Consider the following 20,268-nt stretch of genomic DNA (forward strand, 5'->3'; position numbering starts at 1 on the left):
TTAACCACTAGGAGACATCATGTGAATGCTTGATTGCAAAGTATCCGTGAACAGATCTAATAATCGATCTATTTCTTTAGATTTTTATTTTTTATTATATATATAATAAAAAATAAAAATCTAAAGAAATAGATCGATTATTAGAAAGAAGATAAAGAATAGAAAGAAAAAGAAAATATGCATGTTGTTCATTCGACGCACAATTAGCTAACACAATACTTCAAAACAAACAAAGAAATTTCTGTCAAAAGACAGTAAACGTGTAATTCCCAATGGTCTTAATGTCCGAATATATATATATATATATATATATATATATATATATATATATATATATATATATATATATATATATATATATATATTTTTTTTTTTTTTTTTAAGGCAAATTTAGGTCAGTTTTCCACTAGCTGCATTTGTGCATTGCATTCACTTTTCAGTTAAATGTAGTTTTAAACTGCATAATTAACCAGTGGGGTTATAGCCAATTGCTATGCAGTATTGTGGGACCACTTCAGCAACAGCTTAGTGTATTAATCTACTGTGTGCTTAACCATCCGCTCCACCAAGCTACTTACAAGACACCCCTGGTAGAGCATCATAAGCCTCCATCTAAATTGATCAGGTATTATGCTTACAGTGGAGTTCAGAAGTCTACCCCCTAAAATCTGGGACTCCAATTTTAATTCATGTTGGGAGAAAAAACAGAGCATTCTAAAATTTTAAAATGTTTAAAATGCACAAATTCATTAGCAAATGTGTGGCACATACCTCAATTATTAGAGGCCATGTTGAATTTAAAGCAGTCCATACAAATAAACAACATTACAATCCATTGAATTCACTGTACTTATCGCTTACAGCCTAAATAAGGTCTGCTGACTACACCTTTTACTAAAGTTCAGATGTTCTTGATTCGAATGAAACACAAGATGCTATTTGGATCATTCTCAAATCAAGTGGGATGGTATGCTCATTAGGTTTTACACAAATTGTATTTTTCATTAAAGCAAATAATAGCAAATACTAAAACATTTTGAAATGTAAATTTTCACTTCAACGTTGTGCTACTCATACATTATTTATCTTATAAGGTATTGTAAAAATATAACATTTTTAAATTTTTAAACAGAGGCATTTTCATATGTGGGCACCATATTATAGGCTACTGCAGTCGTCTTGATTATTATACATAAGCGATTGGAAATGGCGTTTGCATTAGTGACTACCTTATGAAATATGATTTCATCATTTGCAGTGGCAGGGATTTAAGTATGTAAATACTTCAGTTCATTATTTCAAGAAGATGAAGTGCATGCTTAAGATGAGCCAATACCACTTAACATGAAGCTCAGCCATACAGGATCCAAATCTGCTGTTCCTCGAGTGGTCAACTTCAGTCCCAACTCCTCACGTGCGCTCGTCGCTCTTCAGCTGTGCTTTACAACCCTAATTTGATCACGTGACCACGGATCGGCCAATAACAAGCCTTGTCTGTTTCCTCCACAACCTGTTACAGTGTAACATCCCCTTGAGTCCAAGTGTAACGGATACAAATGCACGCGACAATCTCTGTTATTGATTCATGGTTTTGCATTTCACCATGACCTCACTGGTCTGTCAAAATCCGAATATAGGGACTGAGGTATGTAACAATCGGACACATGAGCCTCAATGTTAGCCTTTGCTTTTAGCACAATAGAATTAAAGGTTAGCTAGCTGCACTTCAAGAGATTAACTATGCAATCAGTTAGTATGTGTTCTGCTCTAAACTCTTTTAATGTGTATTTGCATCTCGGTTTGTTTTGAAATAGTGTATATAAGGAAAATAATCTCAATACAGGAACGCAAAAGATGTGTTGTGATTCTGGTGAGCTTTAATGCATGTCACTGTCAATCATTGAATGTTACACATGCATTCATTTCTGTGATGAAAGCAGTTAACACAGATAAGATACTGGGAATTTGTATTATAATCTTATGTTTAGTCTTTTGAAAGCAAGCTGTCATAGAGTTTGATCACCTCTCATAATAACAATGATAAACTTGTATGTATAAGATTATCCTCAAGTGTGCAGAATAGTATATTGTTTATTATGAACAATTTCCCCATGTCTTTATTCTGTTGATTATAATGTGGTTCAAGTTCAATTTATAAACATAAACAAATCTATAATTTATCTATGTTATGCTTTTCATCCCAGAAAGGAAAGTTTGCATTCCCAGATTCAAATACATGTTTAAAAAAGTTTTAAGCCGCACTGTATTGTCATACACTTTGTACAACATAACAAGAACAATAAATTATGTAAATATTTTTGAAATGTTGCATATAAAATCTACTTAGCTCCATAATCAGGGAAGCAGTACATTACAAAAACAGATTTCTCCTCTTGACCTTGGGCTGGAATTCATGATGCAGTTTAGTCTGGATGTCTTATGCTGATGTAAATAAACTCTTAGCTGAATGGTTCGCATGATAGATATCTGCATAGATCTGTAGCTGCGGAAACGTCATGTGTACTTGTTGGTTTCTAAAGAAGAGGACATGTGAAGGGTCAGACACTGAGCCAACAACAACGGCAAGATTTCTCTAAACGCTTCAGTGAGTGCTATGATTGGATGAGGTAACACTATCTGAAAGGCCATGTAAGCCTAACTAAACACATTCACTAAGACATTTAAGCTGTCATTTACAGTATGCTGAGAGGTTGTGGCTTACCTTTACAATAAGGGACATTCTGAATAAACTGCAGCCTTTAACTCTTATGATAATTGTATGGTTTATTACACAGTCATCAGTGGTAACAGAAATCAGTCTGTGGTTTGGGTAATTAATGCATAATAGTAATCGTGCAATTTCAGCAAAAACACTTATCTGATATATGTATATAGTCCTTTTTGTATCTCTGTTGGATTTGAAAATGCTTTGAAAAATCAGTTCAAAGTTCAGATGAAAGTGATCAGCCCCCTCTGATTAAATCCAGTGGGCAGCGTTCAAGGATTCACCCAAGCTCAGACTCCAACAGCTTTTGTAAGGGTGACAGCTGGAATATTGTTTGCAAGCATGTTCATAATGTTATTCAAATACTTTTCAATCCTTTTTGCTTAAAGCGCTATATAAATAAAGGTGACTTGACTTGACTATAACGATTATAAACGTTTGAACTGCAGGACTAAAATAGGAATAAATAAAATGATCTCAAAATATAAGACGCAAGACTGACTTGAAAGCACCTGAGATGATGGAAGTGTTGATCAGGATTAGGAAAAAAAAATCCTAATCAGATGAATAGCACACACTGATTGACTCGTGTCAGGTTGAGTTTTGGGGTGTTTCAGGTGGGGATTCACTTTGTCTCTGTTGGATCAGTGTGTAGGAGAAGTGTATGTTACAATGCAAATGAGACTTATAAAGCCACTATGTTGTCATGTGTCTTCTTATTTTACAGTGTGAATCAATCATAGCATATCAAATGACTGCTAACATCATCCTGAATGTGCCAAAGATGACTACAGAAACCAAACACAAATAGTCATTACTTAAAGCAGCACTATTCTCATCGGCTTTCGATTGTTAAAGATCAATAAATTAACTGGAAGGAAATGTTAATCAAGACAAAATTTGAATGTTGGCTTGATAAATCCTTGTTTTAAACAGTTTCTATATATTTTTAATTACTTTGAAAAAAAAAACAGATCAAGAGTGAGAGAAGGCTGTTGGTCTGTACCATTTTTGTCGGATGAACTAAAATAAAAATGAATGAAAACTGTATTCTTATTTAAAAAAAATAAGTAAAACATGACTAAAATTAAAACATAAAAAAATGAATTACATGTTTTTCTCATAGTAGCATTAATGGCTCTTGGAATAATTTTTTATTTGAGTTCATAGAACATAGATTTTGGATCATCAGCTAACAAACAGTTGTAAATGTGAACTGGTGGACTGACAAGAAGATAGGAAGTTTATAATTTTATGAAACTTTTTGTTTTTGCGAAAACCTGTATCTGAACAGTAAATCATGCTTTTTACAGTCATTTTACAGTTTAATATGTTACCATACATTGCCCTACCCCACTCATATGTGCAGCTCTTTAAAAAAGTCTTAAATTTGATTTTAAAAATCCTGCAGATGCTGTGTCTTTGAATATAACTCCTTAGTGCTTTCAAACTACATTCAGAAAGTGTGATAAATAAACTCCCAATTTGACACAATATTCTACCATTGTCAGAGCAAATTAATTTATCATGCAAGATATTAATAAGCAGTAATGTGAAAATCCAGAAGTAATAGCTCTGTGCATGATGACCGTTACAGTAATTGCTGCTCCTACCTGTGATTATGTAATGCCTATTACAGTCACAATGGTAACGCGACTTGTCACCACTGGCACTCGATATGCAGTGTAGGGTTAAACTGACACATTGAAGTTTCCATAGCTTCTATGTACAAAAAAAAAAAAAAAACTCACTTAATACACACAACAATCAAAGACTGTATAGAAGGTTTCCTAAAGTGTCAAGATCACCCTGAAATATGTGAAGTTCTTTATTTTACACTCTGTTCTTATCTAGATCTTTTGGAGGGCAGAGGTTGTAACCTCTGTGCTCATTATATATACCACTAGCACTAATGCAAGATCCAATGTGTGACACAACACCACACTTACCTTTTCCTCCCAGGAGGGAAAACTCCCCAGCAACCAACCTTGCATCTTCCACCTTCCACATTTATGTTGTTTCCTGACTCTTTACCCTGTTTCATGTCTGAGGCTTTGACACCATGTTTGCTTCGTTTCAGTGTCTGCCATGGCAGCAGGCGTCAGTTTGTTGAGTGACCTGCCCTATACTACACCAGCAGTTCAGCTAACAGCAGAGAGTCCAGCATTGACATGGAGCCAGGTAATACACTGCTGATTCTCTGCCTGTGGCTGGGTCATATCTGAAATGGTTCATGTCTTATATTGAAAATAATTTAGGTGAGATTCTGATACTAAAGGACTGAACAGACAGAAATATTGAACAGCCTTTTGTTTAGAAATTATTTTTTTTATGTTACTGAATATTTCTTTTTCAAATATGTGCTGTTTAACTTGAGAAGAAAAAAATCATGCTTTTCAGAAAAATATTAAACAGCACAACATCAATAATAATAAATGTTTTTTTGAAATATTTCTGAAGGATCATATGACGCTAATGGCCGCTGAAAATTCAACATTACATCACTGCAATAAATTAGATGTTTAAATATATTAAAATATAAAACAGTTATTGTAAATTGTAATAATATTGTTTACAGTTAGGAATGTATTACAGTTTTTTCTGTATTTTTTTATTAAATTAATGCAGCCTTGGTGAGCATAAGAGATTTCTTTCAGAAACATAAAAATGGCACAGCGGAAGGGTTAAACCCAAAAACGTTTTGCTGCACTTCTACACTTTTTTTTGCACATTGATGTAGTGCCGTGCGATTAATCAAATTTCTAATCAAAATTAAAATTATGGATGCCAAAATTATGTAATCATTCAATGGCACAATTACAACAACAACAAAAAAAGTCCACTTACGTGAATCTTTCTGCAATACATAGTTGACATTTGATGCTTATTGATATAGAAAAGCAATACACTTTTTTCAGGTAGAGTGTTTTCAGCTTGTTTACTTTCATATAAAAATAGGGCATGCTGTTGCTTCAAACAATGATATAAAGTTATTCAAAACATCATTCAATTAAAATTGTGATAGTCATAATTAATAATCGCAATTAAAGTTACAAGGGAATAATCAACAATTGTGTTTTTTTGTCATAATCGTGCAGCCCTGCTTTGATGTATATTTTGCCTTTTATAAAATATTGATACAAACAAGCTTTTTGGATGATTTTGGATGTGTGGAGATCTTTTTTCATTCTTTGAAGGTAGTATACACAAATATATATTTTTGTATACTACCATCTTTCCAAGGGTAATTAAATGACTACGTTAACTTATCTAGACTGGTTCAGACAGTTTTTTGTCATATTTTTTCACAATATATTTAAAGGAATCATAGAGATAATGTATCTCCTTTTAATTTCCTCTGATTTCAGGTGGGTTAGGTGAGAAAGAACACTAATGGCCACGGTAATAAAAACTTTCATATGCTTCTTCAGATGCTGATTTGACTGATGTATGAGGAAACTACTTTTCTTAATCAGTTTTTATTAGGGGTGCTTCGATCACAGAAAGCAGTCTTTGCCAATACAATCACCGATATCAATAGTTTTAAAGCCTTATTTTTATCATGTAGAATTATTACTATAGTAATAGTCCAAACCGGAATTTCCTTCATGACTCTTGTGGGAGGGTATTTTTTGTAGGGGTGGAGGTGAGCATTTATTAGACATTTTCAATATATATATATTTATCTCACCTAAATGTTTGACCATGGAGAGCGTTTTTGTTATTAGACACCTGCAGTTGTTGCACAAAAGCTTACAGCACAAAACAGTTGCTGAAGCAAGTGGCAAAACATTTAAAATACTTTTCTTACATTATCACAAACATTCAAAATTAAAACGTACCATTGACAGAAACAGTCAGCTGTACTGTGTTTTTTTGTTGTTGTTTTTTTTTCTTTTTCACACCTGGCCCACGAGCGCTGAATGGTTAAACACTGACAAGAAGAAAAAAAAAGAATGCAATTTATGAATATTAGTGAGTGACAACACTGCCTCGACTGTGCAAGTGACAACTGTGTCTGTGTCTGCTGTGCTGCATGCAGCTCGTTTATAGATGGACGCGATGTGTGGTGATTTGAATCCATTTGCATATTTTGAGAGAGAGAGCGCGCGTGGTGTTTCACTCGCGTTGTTTTATGAAATTATGTCTTACAGGAAGTTTTCAAATTACTTTAGATTTTTTATTTTAAATTTTCTTTAGTGAAGAAATATGAATTGCACCTCACCTTCAGCATTATAATTATTTCACCCGCGCCGGACAGAGGCTGAAGGTGCCGCTGCATGTCATACAAAACCTCTCATCAGCTTTAAATCATTTTATGAGATCGGCCTTTTTTAGACACCGCCGATCAAACATCCCAAAGCGATTATTGACCGATAGTGATCGGTAGATGATCAATCGGAGCACCCTAGTTTTTATGCTCTGAGTTACATAGAATCGTTGTATTCAGCGCATCAGATGGAGTTGAAAATGTGTAATTCAAGACTCATCTTGCAGGGTTATGCAACCAGAGTATTTCCATAAAACACACATCACCATGTTTCTCTTCCACCTGAGACAATACACACACAGCTTCTGCACAGCCTTCCACAGACTTCGAACTTGATCACCATGGAGAGCAACTGATGGACCGATTTATTGTATTGGTCTCTCATGTCTTTTGTGCAGCGCGGTGATTATACCGACGATTCACTGCTCTGGGGTCAGCGCTTAGTTTGTTCAGGCTGTGATAAATGTAGTGTCATCGGTAGATTGGAGACCTGACGGGCTTGTTCTTTCCTGGTAGAAGAAATCTTCATGGGTTTTCAAAAGACGCACCGAGACTCAGCTTCAGAGATCTTGCTGAAGAGGCAGCGTAGCTCAGCCGTGGTTCTGACTTCCTCTTCACAAAGGGTCACTGTGGTGGGTAGCATGTCCAAGGCACAGACTGACATCACAGATTGTGGATGTAATATGTCATGTTTAAATTGGAGCTAATTAGTCTAATTACTAAATATTAAGTCTAATTTTTCTCATCTCTTTTGTAGTAAATGTCAGAGTACCCACTGCAAAGTACAACAAAGTGGGCGAGATTTTGAGGCATGTCATCCCAGGATATATGCAGTGCTCCATGGCTTGTGGTGGTCGAGCGTGCACATACGAAAACCCCTCAAAGAGCAAGCCACTGAAGGACTGTACTCCTCCTGGTAAGCTGTCTTCTTGCTCTCTAACCAATCAGACTAAATGTGCATTGTTTGAAATGAACATGCCAAAATATTTATTATTAGTCTTAAAAAATTCAAACCTCAGCTATATTGTTACTTGAATGAACAAATTTTAGACCATAACATTTTATTTAATTCATAATTTTTCCTAATTATATTTGTTTGTTTGTTTTTTTTCATAAAAATTGCCTTGCATACTGATATGGCAAAAAAAAAAAAAAACGGACAAAAAATATATATATTTTAACACGTATTTTAGCATTTCATACTGATAAGGTAAACAAACAAACAAATAAATCTTAGTTAATTTATTTTATTTTACATCCAATTTCGAGTCAATCCTGGGTGGATGGCCAGTAGATTTTATATAAATAATGATTTATTTATTATTTAAAAATTGTTTGTTTTCTATGAATATTATAATGTTGCCTTTGATACTGATATGACAATAAATAGAACTGCTCACTTGCATGTTAACCATTTGCATTTCTTTTAGTTCTTATTTTGGAATATTTGTATTAATGTTATTGAGTCAGATATTTTGTTGATATTTAATTTATACTCTTTTCACAGGATAACTGATTACATGTTAGCCATGGCAAGACCTTCAACTGAAACCATTGAAAAATTCAACGTCATCGAACTATCAATAACTGATTCCCAGGTGTGGCTTAAAGACAGTAATTAACCTGCAGCATCCAGGGGAACACGCCAGCTGAGAGCGGTTTTACCTATCGCCTTGAGGTTTTCATGGAGGCAGGGAGTGAGTAACTCACACATGCACACAAACATACACCTCTTCCTCTCTCAGTAGTCGAGGAAATCAGGCAGGGATCAATCCAGACTATTATCACATTAAATTGTCAATGTGTTGGACAAGCTAAAGAACCTTTTATGCAATATTTGCTTACTATGCATACAGTGATCGTGCTTGCAGGAGTTGTTCAGCTTCCATTTAGGTTTTTTAGGCTTAGTGGGGTTGGCAGCCTTTAACAAGATCTCCTGAGATTGGTGATGTACTTATAGACAGCACCTTCTGGGAAACTATGTAAGGCACAATTTCCAAAGAGTGCTGCATGTCGAAACATGACTGAAACGTCTCTCAAATTCAAGAAGAGTCCGTACTGATGAGAGATCCTATGTGTGTTATATAATTTATGTTCCCCAGTAAGAACAGAATATTGTTTTACATAAATATTAACAACATGTAGAGGTGTTTCTTCAATTATGGGGTTAATTAGTGGGTTAATTAGCCGGTTGGCCGGCTTTTTGTAATCATTAATGAAAAATATCCACTACAGCGTCATTTCCACCACATCGCAAATTATGTTTTGTGTTTAGCAGTCTAAATGATGGTGGTGAAAATTATATTTTTTTATAATTTTAAAATAAAATATCTCCTTTGTTTTTTTGTAGCTAGCATTTAATGTAACCTAAATAAAATGTAATATTTCTTTACCCCTTTTTTTTTTTTTTTTTTTTACAGAATTTGAAAAAAAGTACTGCTTGTAAATTGGAAATGACACACAGCACAGTTAACAAGTGATACTCTAATAACTTAGTTGTCTTCTTGGAAAACAAGTGCACTAACTTAAGGGGGAAAAAACTGCTTTGGGACATTGGGACAAGTACACAAATATATAAATTACAAAAATTTTTCACACAAATATTGAAATGGTTTATTTTACTTTGATTACCATTGTTTTGAACATGTAATAAGTTGTGTTTATTATGAAAATTAATAGTTTTAGACATTGACAGGCTAAAAACAAATAGATCACAAAAAACGTATGCTGTCTGAATTTCTTGAATGACATTTTTAAAATACTTTTTTTTCATCTTAAGAGACTTTTTGCAGTTTATTTTTACAACTTTGGATGGAAGGACTATGGCTTGGCATCCTTGACTTCTATCCTTGACATGGTGAAGGTGATGTCATTTGCCATGCAAGAGGGTCAGATCAGGCCATTTTGTTCATTTGAGCTAAACGTCCAAATTCCATCCAGACTCGTGGCCAACTGTGGTGTGTGCAAGAGTTCGCCCGGTTCCTTGCGCCACTGCAGAGTATATTCTCATGTGCCGAGCCCAAAGCTCAAATGGTCAAACAGTACCTGACTCATCAGCGGCACCTGCTGAAGCACGTCTCGTGAAGAATGTGCCAAAAATCATACACCTGGTATGCAGGTTCTTACTGGACATAGCAGAGGACTGCCAAACAGTGGAAGAGGAGGTGTTGGACATCCCAGACCTCACAGAGGAAGTAGAGAACACAGTCTCGCTGCAAGCCCTTCAGCAGTTAGGGAAAGAGATGATGGGGAAAGGGATTCCCATATCCTTACCTCTCTCTCCTGACCAACCCAGCTTGCTTCTTAAAGAAACCCAGTGTGATCCACCTCATGATCGGGCTCTCTGTAGCGACCAGGAGTTTGATGTGCTTCGGAGATGGCCGACGGTAGACAATACGTACACATCTCAGCTCATCATGAGGAAATGTCCTAGCTTTAGTGACTCAGACTTGAACAAACTGGACCCCAGTGTGCAGGTACTACAAAGTCCTCAGAATGCTCTTGGCAGCGAATCTGATTTAAACTTTACTGAAGTTTATGTGTCACAGAGCTGATTAGCTACACAAACCCCTGAGCTTCTGCCTTCCGAAATCAACAACACTCCCAAACATGGCTCTTCAACTGGTTCCTGTAGCTTCCTGGTACAATCCAAAAAAGTTGAAAGCCAAGTATCCTACTCTCCTGTCTCTGTAAAACGAACACCACAGAAGGAGACAAAGTGCAGCATGTCCTATGTCTTTCTAGGGAGGTCCAGTGACAGTATGTCTTCAACACTAATGAAAACCCAGCCTATGATGCCATACATCCGTTGACAGATATTTTTTTTACGCTTCAAAGTGAACTTTCACCTGAGACTCGTCATCTGTTTGTGGCCAAAGCTCTTATGATGGACATTGATGGAGAAGACCTCAGGAGCACAGTCTCAATGTCAAGCATTTGGGAAGGATTTAGTCCTGTTCTTCTATAATACAACTTCAGACATTCACTCTGTAACTTTCAGTAGCTTCTGTGATTGCCGTTGCCCCTCAGACAGAGCTGAACTCCCGTGAACGTGCATGGGAAAGGTTGTGCACCGTGAGAGATCCTGTGGTGCTCTCCACGCTCATGTGGTCTTGGCTAGAACAACTGAAGGAGCCCGCCATCACAAAAGATGATGTTGAGACTTTGGCTGGAAACAGATTCAATCCCCAACATGCGCTGAATTCACTCGACAAGGTGTCAAGCCAAAAAGTGTGATTGGAGCAATGGTTCTTCACCTTTTTTTTCCGAAAACCCTCCTTATGTAAGCTTTTTGCAGTTTAATTAGTTTTAATTTAAATTTTTTTTATTTTAATAATATGGATTATATCCAACTTTATTCTCTTCCATACACTATATACAATATATAGTCTATAGCAAATCTCAACTGCCTGATTTTGTTGTTACAAAATGTAACTATTTTCGTCCAACTCTTTATATAGAGTTGGTACAGTATGCCCAATTTTATTTGTACACATACAGTATACTTGCATAGTTTGTTTATAGTTGTTATATCGCATACCTCAACTGCTTGATTACTTGTACAATCACAAACTGTAAACTGTATTATCACCCAGTTTTAATCTGTGAAATGCAACTAACTATAAGGCTTGAGGATATTAAGATATTATAAACATTAGCATCATAATTTTCTATAAAGCTGTGTTAAAACAATGTAAAGAGTAAAAATATAAATGAAAATTCACCCTATTTTCTAAATGCATGTTATAAATCTTACAGTGAACTTTATAATTTGTACATATGTTTCTTTTCAAATTAACAGCCATTTGATAAAACCAAGTCCACATCCTACATTTTCGATGATCTGTTTCACTCAGATGTATGTTAAAATACTGGGAAAAATTGATTTGTTGCTACTTCCGTTTCATCGTGACTAAAATTAATACAATTAAATTAAATTACTATTAGGACTTACTGGGTCTTCTCTGGAAGTTTGCAGATGCCCCCTAGTTGAGAACCACTCTTTTATTGTATATATTACAAATGTGCCTTTTTTCACCATCTAAATGGATTACGTGAACACTAAAACAACTGTGTGTAATTTTATGTTGTTAAGGGACAAAGACAAATCCTTTTGTGTATTCTTGACTGTGCTGCTCATTTTCTTCCAGTACCAGAAGAGGTTGAGAATGCCTTTTTTGAACGCAAAATCAAAGCAGTTACTTGGGTAAGTCATGGCCACAAAACATTTTCACAAGAGACTATTTGTGGAAATTGAAGATGTTTTTTTTCACCTAGTAAGGTTTTGATAGTTTTAGATGATTTATTCTAATCATGCGATTATAATCTTTGTCTAATCTAGATTTCCTAAGATTCAGAGAATGGGCAGTTAAGCTGTAAGACTCTAAAAGACGTAATGATCTCTGTCCTCAATGATTTGAGAACAAAAGCAATAGAGGAGCTTGAGGTGACCTGCCACTGTTCCCATGTAAACTTATCAAGATGGTGAGAAACTGAAAAAAAAAATCAAAGAAAGACAAACTAAGAGATCTTCTGTTTTTCAGTGGTGTCTTTGCCACAATTATTCATTCAAAAAATGTGTTGTAACATATGTTATTCATGAGAGAACAATACTGTACTGCCATTCATGTCTGTGCCACAAGGTTTTGACAGGCTATTTTTCCAATTAGATTTTCTTAATAGTTTATTTTTAATACTCAATATTTATTAGCCAACTGAGGAAAAGTATGTGTTTACTTCTTATGCTTTTGTTTGGCTCTAATGAACTGAGGATTCACATGAAAATGTTTTGTCATAATACAGCTTGCAAAGATGCAATAATTGTAGATGTAATCTATTGAACTAAGCAAATTCCCATTTTTTTCTGAATCTTGCCTTTGCAATTTGTATTTAAGGTTTCAAAAAGGTTTGTATTTAAGGTACAATAGAGGGCAAATTAATGCTTTCATTCTTAATGCAATGCAGTTTACATTAGGATTAGCTCAACATGGCCAATTTTTGAATTTATCAATACAATTCCTACTAAAATGAAGCAAAATACTGCCTCATAAACAGGCTTTTGCATGCTCTTTACCTTTTATTGGCATTATTTATTACTAAGGTGCTGCTTTAACATAAAAAGAACAAATCAGAAGAAATATGTACAGATATGTTTGTGTTTTAGTTCTAGATAACACAGTGGTGTTGAAACGGACCTCATTTGTCAACTAAAATGTGAGCATTGTCTTTTTAAGTAAATATTATATAGCCAGCTGAATACATGTTTATTTTTTCATGTCTGTGGAAAAATTGTAAGATATTTTCATGTCCAAATCCTAGACTAGGATTATTGTGGGTTTTTCCAAAGCTACTTATTTTTTATTTATTATATTTTGATTCAAGTCTATAAAATTATCATCCCAATTGTTACCATTGGTACACTTTCTTATAAATATATTAATTCAACTTTGCCTCCAAAGGCAAGATAACATAAGAAGTTCCTTTAAAAGACTCTGTCTTGTCCTGTGTGTCTGGATCTTTTCATTCGGCCTGTTCTGGAGCTGCCCTGCAGCCGTAATTATTGCCAGAAGTGCATCAAACAAACTCAAGTTGTGTAAAAGGGCACCCTTTTCTCTGCCTCATGTCGCGCTAGGTCACAAAGTAATTTTCCATGCATAAGTCCACCAGAGTGTGATAAATGGTGTTTTATATTCTTATGGATAGGTATGCAAAGGTAAACATGAAGATGAATCTGAATTTAGGTATTTATTATTGAAATAAATTTAAGTGCTGCTGTTTCTGTGAAGACTTATCTGTTTTTTTTTTGTTTTAGGCTGACCCTCTCTTTATCCTTTTACAGAAAATAAAAATATTTGAGTGCCTTGTCTTCAGAGATTATGTGTGTAGCATCTGGGGTCAATATAAGTGGAGCGTGTGAAACAACAGCATGTTTTCCCAGCATTTTTTAGCTCAAGACATGCCAGGTGTAAAACAGAGGTAAATAATGTTTAAAAAACTTTAAGATCCTCTCATAGTTAATACAGCTATAAATGTTTATATACAGTGGGTATAGAAAATAATCACTACCCATTAAAATTCTAAAAATTGTTGTTGCTTTGCATCCTAAAATTAAGATAGACACAATTTTTGTTTTATCCATCTGTATTTACTCGGTGCAACGTATAACATCCAAGATAAATATATACACCAACAAAATAATAATAATAAAAAAAAAACAGAATCACTGAGTTATAAAATTATTTGTAAATTAATTGTAAATTAACACAAACCCTCCCTGATTGCTCCAAACTGAAAGAGCCAGGAGGAAACTGGTCAGAGACCATGGTGTCTACAGCAACTCTGAAGCAGTTACAGAAATTTATGACAAATAGCGGTCATTGTGTGCATGTGACAACAATATCCAATGTGGCTTATGGGAGGCCTGCAAAAAAGAAAAAAGCCACTTCTCATGAAAGGCCACATGCAGTCATGACTGAGCTTTGCCAAAACACACCTTAAAGATTCTAAGGCAGATGAGACTGAAATTGAATTGTTTGGTCTCAACACCAAACAATTTGTCTGGTGGAAATCCAATACAGCTCACCATCTTATTAACAGCATTCCTTCAGTAAAGCATGGAGGTGGTAATGTCCTGTTATGAAGGTGTTTCTCTGCAGCAGGGACTGGAGCACTGGTAATGATAGAAGGAAAAATGGATGGGGCAAAATACCGTTAAATTTCTGAGAAAATCTGCTGCCCTATGCCAGAAATGTGTCAATGAGAAGAAGGGTTACCTTCCAACATGAAAATGACCCACAGCACACAACAAAACCGAGCACACGGATGAAGGAGAAAAAGGTGAATGTCCTTGCATGGTCTAGTCAGAGTCCAGACTTAAACCCCATTGAAAATCGGTGGAGTGACTTGAAGGTGGCGGTCCACAAACAGTTACCATCAAATTTAACTGAACTTGCAACCCTCTACGCACACCTTGGCAATATAATCACCATTGGCTAGTAAATATTTTAGTTTACTCGCCAGACTGATATACTGTTGTACGCACACACACACACACACACACACACATATATATATATATATGATTCCAATCAGCTTATCTTTGTAAAGTGGCACAGCTTCTTAAATCGTAGCTTCTTAATCAGTCAGTCAAGTATTATATTATGGTATTAAGCACTATTTAATGATAGAACTTTAGTGATTAGAACTAAAACTTGGTAATCATGTATGAATGCATATCTGTCATTTTAACTGAACTTAAGGTGATGCTTAAGATATTGTTGGTCATTCAGGGTTTCTGTAAAAAAAAATAGTAATAGATCATATTAATTATTATTCAAATATAATACTACAACTAATTCCACTACCATACTAATAATATACAATGCACTAATATAGACCCTCGCTCTCTCTCTCTCTGTTTGTGTGAGAAACAGCGCTATCAGCAAAGCGACGGTGAGTCCATATACAGTAAAAGTACAGTTCGGTATATACAGGTGCGCTGTGCGTCCTTTGAGATCATGTATTGAAAAGTACAGATCGCTTGATGGAGAGAGAACTCTGAAGCGTTCAGTCAGTGTTCAGAGAGTGAAAATGTGCCATAATAACCTTGAACACACACACTGGCAAGTAGAATCTAAGAATTTATTAGCCAATGGCTAACGATAGACATCATTTAGTCGCATAGAGTAAAATGTAGTCGCATATGCGAGTGATTTACTCGCAATGTAGAGGGGTCACTTGAACAGTTCTGCAAAGAAGATTGAGCAAATATTGCAAGATCTAGATGTGCAAAGTTAGACGCATATCCCAATAGAATAAACGCTGTAATTAAAGCAAAAGGTGGTTCAACAAAATACTGACACAAGGGGGTGATACTTTTTCCAACTCTGTGATGTTGATTTTTTTTCTGTTGGTGTTATATCTTTCTCTTGGATGTTATAAGTTGCACTGATTAATGCAGCTGGATAAAACAAGAACTGTGTCCGTCTTAATTCCGGTTAAGAGGGGTGATTATTTTCTATAGCCATTGTAAATAGATACATAGCAGACTCTTATTCTACTTTACTCAAATTTTGTTCATGACTCTGCTTGGTGTAATTCATTGTTGTTGATTTGTTGAATCAACGGTGTTTTTATCCAGATAACGATTAATAGGTATTATTAATAATAATATTAATAATAATAATAATACAAACCTTTAGGAAATAATTTGTATATCCAGACCAATAGCTCCATCTGGTGGTACAAAACTTTGCTTAAAAAATTTATGACCAATTGTGTTTATCAATGAACTCCCAGTTGCCTTTAAAACGTTTTCATATTTCTAATAACTGTCGATCACAATATTATAATATAGTATATTACACATATACACAAACAAACATTACACACACGCACACACACACACACACACACACACACACACACACACACATATATATATATATATATATATATATATATATATATATATATATATAGTATATATATGTGTGTATGTATATATATATATATAGTATATATATGTGTGTGTGTATGTATATATATATATATATATATATACTAAACATTCCATTTTAAAATACATTAAATTGCCGTTGGTGCATCTTTTGTACAAAGCACGAATTGTTTTGTCAATGAAATCAAATGTAATAATAATTTCTTCATATAATTATATACATTGGTAATAAATAACTCAATAAATCCCAAACCGGAGTGCGCGAGCTGAGAGAGCCAATCATCCTCCCGTAGTCTGCACGCGTTCATCCGGGTCCTGGAGTCTCAGCACAGACGCTGACCGCGGGTGTTCATCACTATTAGCTGTTAGCCGACTAGCCTTCAGCTGCCATTGAGGACACATTGAAGGTATGATGGAGCATTTGTGTTTCAAAACGGTCCCTTCTAACTACCAAGGATACCGCGTCGATTTTGTCGAGCATTACTTTATTTTTTTTCTCACGTCCGATCAACTTTACAATAAGTTTCCATTGCATGTTGCATTATTTAAGAGCGATGTATAAACTAGCTTTCTGGCTAGTCTGTGAGGGACACTTATCCTAGCATGCCAATTGAATAAAGCCTATATATGTCACTTGCTGTTCTGTATAGATTTTAATAGGGTCATTTCTGTCAAAAATCACGTGCAATTTCTACTTGTTCAGAAGGATAATGTATTTGGGCGATATATGTATTAACAGGCTAGCTGCTGGAGACCGCCATTTTTTATGAATCAAGGGAGGGAAATTTGAGCATAATATAAAGAGTTTGAGGGTAGAAACAATGTATATTACTGTCTGTCTTTAATTTTTCTCTGTATTAAATAACTTTGGAATCCCAGTAACGCTACACGTGGATGAAGGATCTCACCGTTAGCTGTGAGTTCGAGTACGGTAATCTGAGTAACGGTCAAAGATATCTGGGTTTGTTTAATACTAATCTAACCAGGAATCAGAATTTGGCAGTAATTAACAGACGAGTGCGATTTCTTAAATCAGTTTGACACTAAGCTTGAGCAGCAAAACCTCAAGGAGTGACATTTCAGCTGCAAATGCAAACTGCATTCAACAACATCTGCCTCCTTCGAGAGCATTCAGGCGTTAAACTGAGTGTCTGCTGCTTTTTGTTTATCACGTAATGAGCTTTCTGAGAATGATTGAATGATAAGTAAAGTAAGTAAGGTTTCCCAGATTGAAAAACTGCTAGCATTCTCAGCTAATTCAGTAGCACATTTTATTAAGTGCAATTTACTGATTGTTTGATTCACTTTGAGGAACTATTATCACACCCACTGGTGTCCTCAGAAACGTGCCCTTTCATAGATGAATATGCAGCATGATTGGAAAAGGCTTTGTTGCCAAATGCCAAGTGGGCAAATTTAATATATTCACTGCCAGATCCTTGGGATGGATGTTTTGCCATTGTCTTTCTACTTAACAGTGTTTTGAACAAGATCCTGTTTCCTGTCTTTGCTATTGAATTTAATTTACGTCATTACAATAATCATTTCAGTTGTCACTGTGTCAGTGTTTCCTGCACTCAGGAGATGTAAACCACCGCAGCTGAATCTGCAGATCATGGGACAGTATTATATTGACATTAAATAGGCTTATGCAAACTTAAGCTATTGAGTTATTTTTGCTGACAGCATGTAAAAGTGGTCATACAGTGCAATATGCTGTGCTGTTTGTAAACAATCACTCCACTGGGTAACTAACCAGTATGTAAAGATCGATGATCAGTATCAAAACAACAAGAAGTAGGAAACATTTCATTTTATGACATTGCTATTGCAACTACAGTTGAGTTTGTTTCTTGATCAGAACAGATTTGGAGAAATTTAGCATCACCTCTTTATCTCTTGCTCACCAGTGAATCCTCTGAATGGGTGCCGTCATAACGAGAGTTCTTACAGCTGATAAAAACATCACAACAAATACACAAGTAATCCATTCAACTCCATCAGTTAACGTCTTGTGAAGAGGAAAGCAGCGTGTTTGGAAGAAACAAATCCATTAAGGCATTTTAACTTTACACTGTCATTTCTGGCCAAAATATGAGGCTGTAATCCACAATAACACTTCCTTTAGTGATAAGGTCCATCCCCTGCTGTCCTCTCACATCACAATCCAACAACATATTTGTTTAGATCCGGTTTGGACCGTTCTCACTTATAAACAGTGATTTAACTATGCAAATTTCTCTCCCGATTCAGACGAGACAACCTTTTGACTGGAGCAAGCAATATTATGGATAGAGGACTCATATTTCAGCCAATATCAGTGGTTTGAAGTTCAAGGTGTTTTAATGAATTTATTACAAACACAAAATTTGTGGATTATTTAAATTACACATGGATTATTGTGATGTTTTTATCAGCTGTTCTGACGGCAGCCATTCACTGCAGATGAGCCATTGCAATGCAAGTTTCATAATGCAACGTTTCTCCAAATCAGTTCAAATAAAGAAACAAATGCATCTATATCTTGGATGGCCTAAGGGAGAGAGCATATTCAGTCAATTTTAATTTTTGGGTCAACTTTACATTTAAAAACACGAAAATTGTATTTAGAATCTTACGCACCTACAAGCTACACCAACAAGATGGTTGGAAACAAGGCTTTCAGTCCTCTGATTGTGTCTTGCTTGCCTGCTGTTACTGACGACATCTATCCCAGAGCCAAACTGGGCCCAAGTCCGAATGTGGCAGCGTTTAATCTTGACTGAGAAGTTAGTACGTAGCCAAGTCACACACAATGTCAACATGGCTTCCTGGTGCCGAGAGGGTGCCAGCAACTTGGCCAGCCCCTCCATTTTGCTGCATTACCCGTGCTGTCTGATGCAGTTCAACGGAGCGTTTTGTAGTCCCGTAGCCGCCCGGTTGGAGTCTATTTTTTATTTTATTTTTTCTCCATAATGCGTTCTTTCACTGTAACGTCAAATGATGTGCGATGAGAGCAGCAATTATTTTGAATTTTGAACAGTCTATTATTTATTGTGTCGGCAGATTGATGAAACTTAATTCACTAACCTTTTCCTGTCCACAGACTGACTGTGCATTTGGAAATGTGGTTGATGCCGAGGCAAGAATCCCAACATGGCGGACAAAAAGGACTTTGGAAAACATCAGTTTGGTTACTTCTGTCCCTATCCTTTACTTCATTTCCAGGTGGAAAGAAGGCAACATGTGCACCGTGGGATGAGGTAGTAGGTTGTATAGTTTTAGGGTCACACCCACACTGGGAGATAACTATACAGCCTACTGTCTTTCTCAAAGTGAAAACGGAGCTGCGGAGTATCATCCTACGTTTCCTGATGTTTAATCTCAATGGAAGCTTTGTCACGGTATGTGTCTGCAAGCTGAAATGTTTTTGATTGAAAGAGACGGAAATGCTTGTGCAGTGTGAGGTAGTAGATTGTATAGTTGTAGGGTAGTGATTTTATCCTGTGTAGCAGATAACTATACAATCTATTGCCTTCCCTGAGGAGCAGAAGAACACAGCAAATGAGCATCGAATTATTTAAGAAAATGTGATGCATGAAATTTTTTTTCCTTGTCTAAAGTATCTTTGTTTTTAACAAATACAATAAATTATTTGTAAATGTATCTGTGGTTTTCTTTGACGTAAAATATATTTATGACTAGTATTAAAGGGTCCTTGGTTTAAGGCCTATTTTTGAACAGGCAAAGAAATGTAATATTTTCAGGGAGTTGAAGACATCCCAAACCACCTGAGCATCATGCATTCATCCTGGAGATGGCGCTCTTGTATTGTCT

The 20,268-nt window shown here is 35.6% G+C and overlaps 1 pseudogene; it reads left to right on the forward strand.

Moving 5' to 3' along the window:
- Positions 1-7,522: 7,522 nt before the first annotated feature.
- Positions 7,523-11,035, forward strand: LOC128022821 (protein tyrosine phosphatase domain-containing protein 1-like; annotated as a pseudogene).
- The last annotated feature ends 9,233 nt before the right edge of the window (positions 11,036-20,268 follow it).

This window comes from Carassius gibelio, chromosome A11, assembly GCF_023724105.1.
Source record: "Carassius gibelio isolate Cgi1373 ecotype wild population from Czech Republic chromosome A11, carGib1.2-hapl.c, whole genome shotgun sequence".
Lineage (NCBI taxonomy): Eukaryota > Metazoa > Chordata > Actinopteri > Cypriniformes > Cyprinidae > Carassius > Carassius gibelio.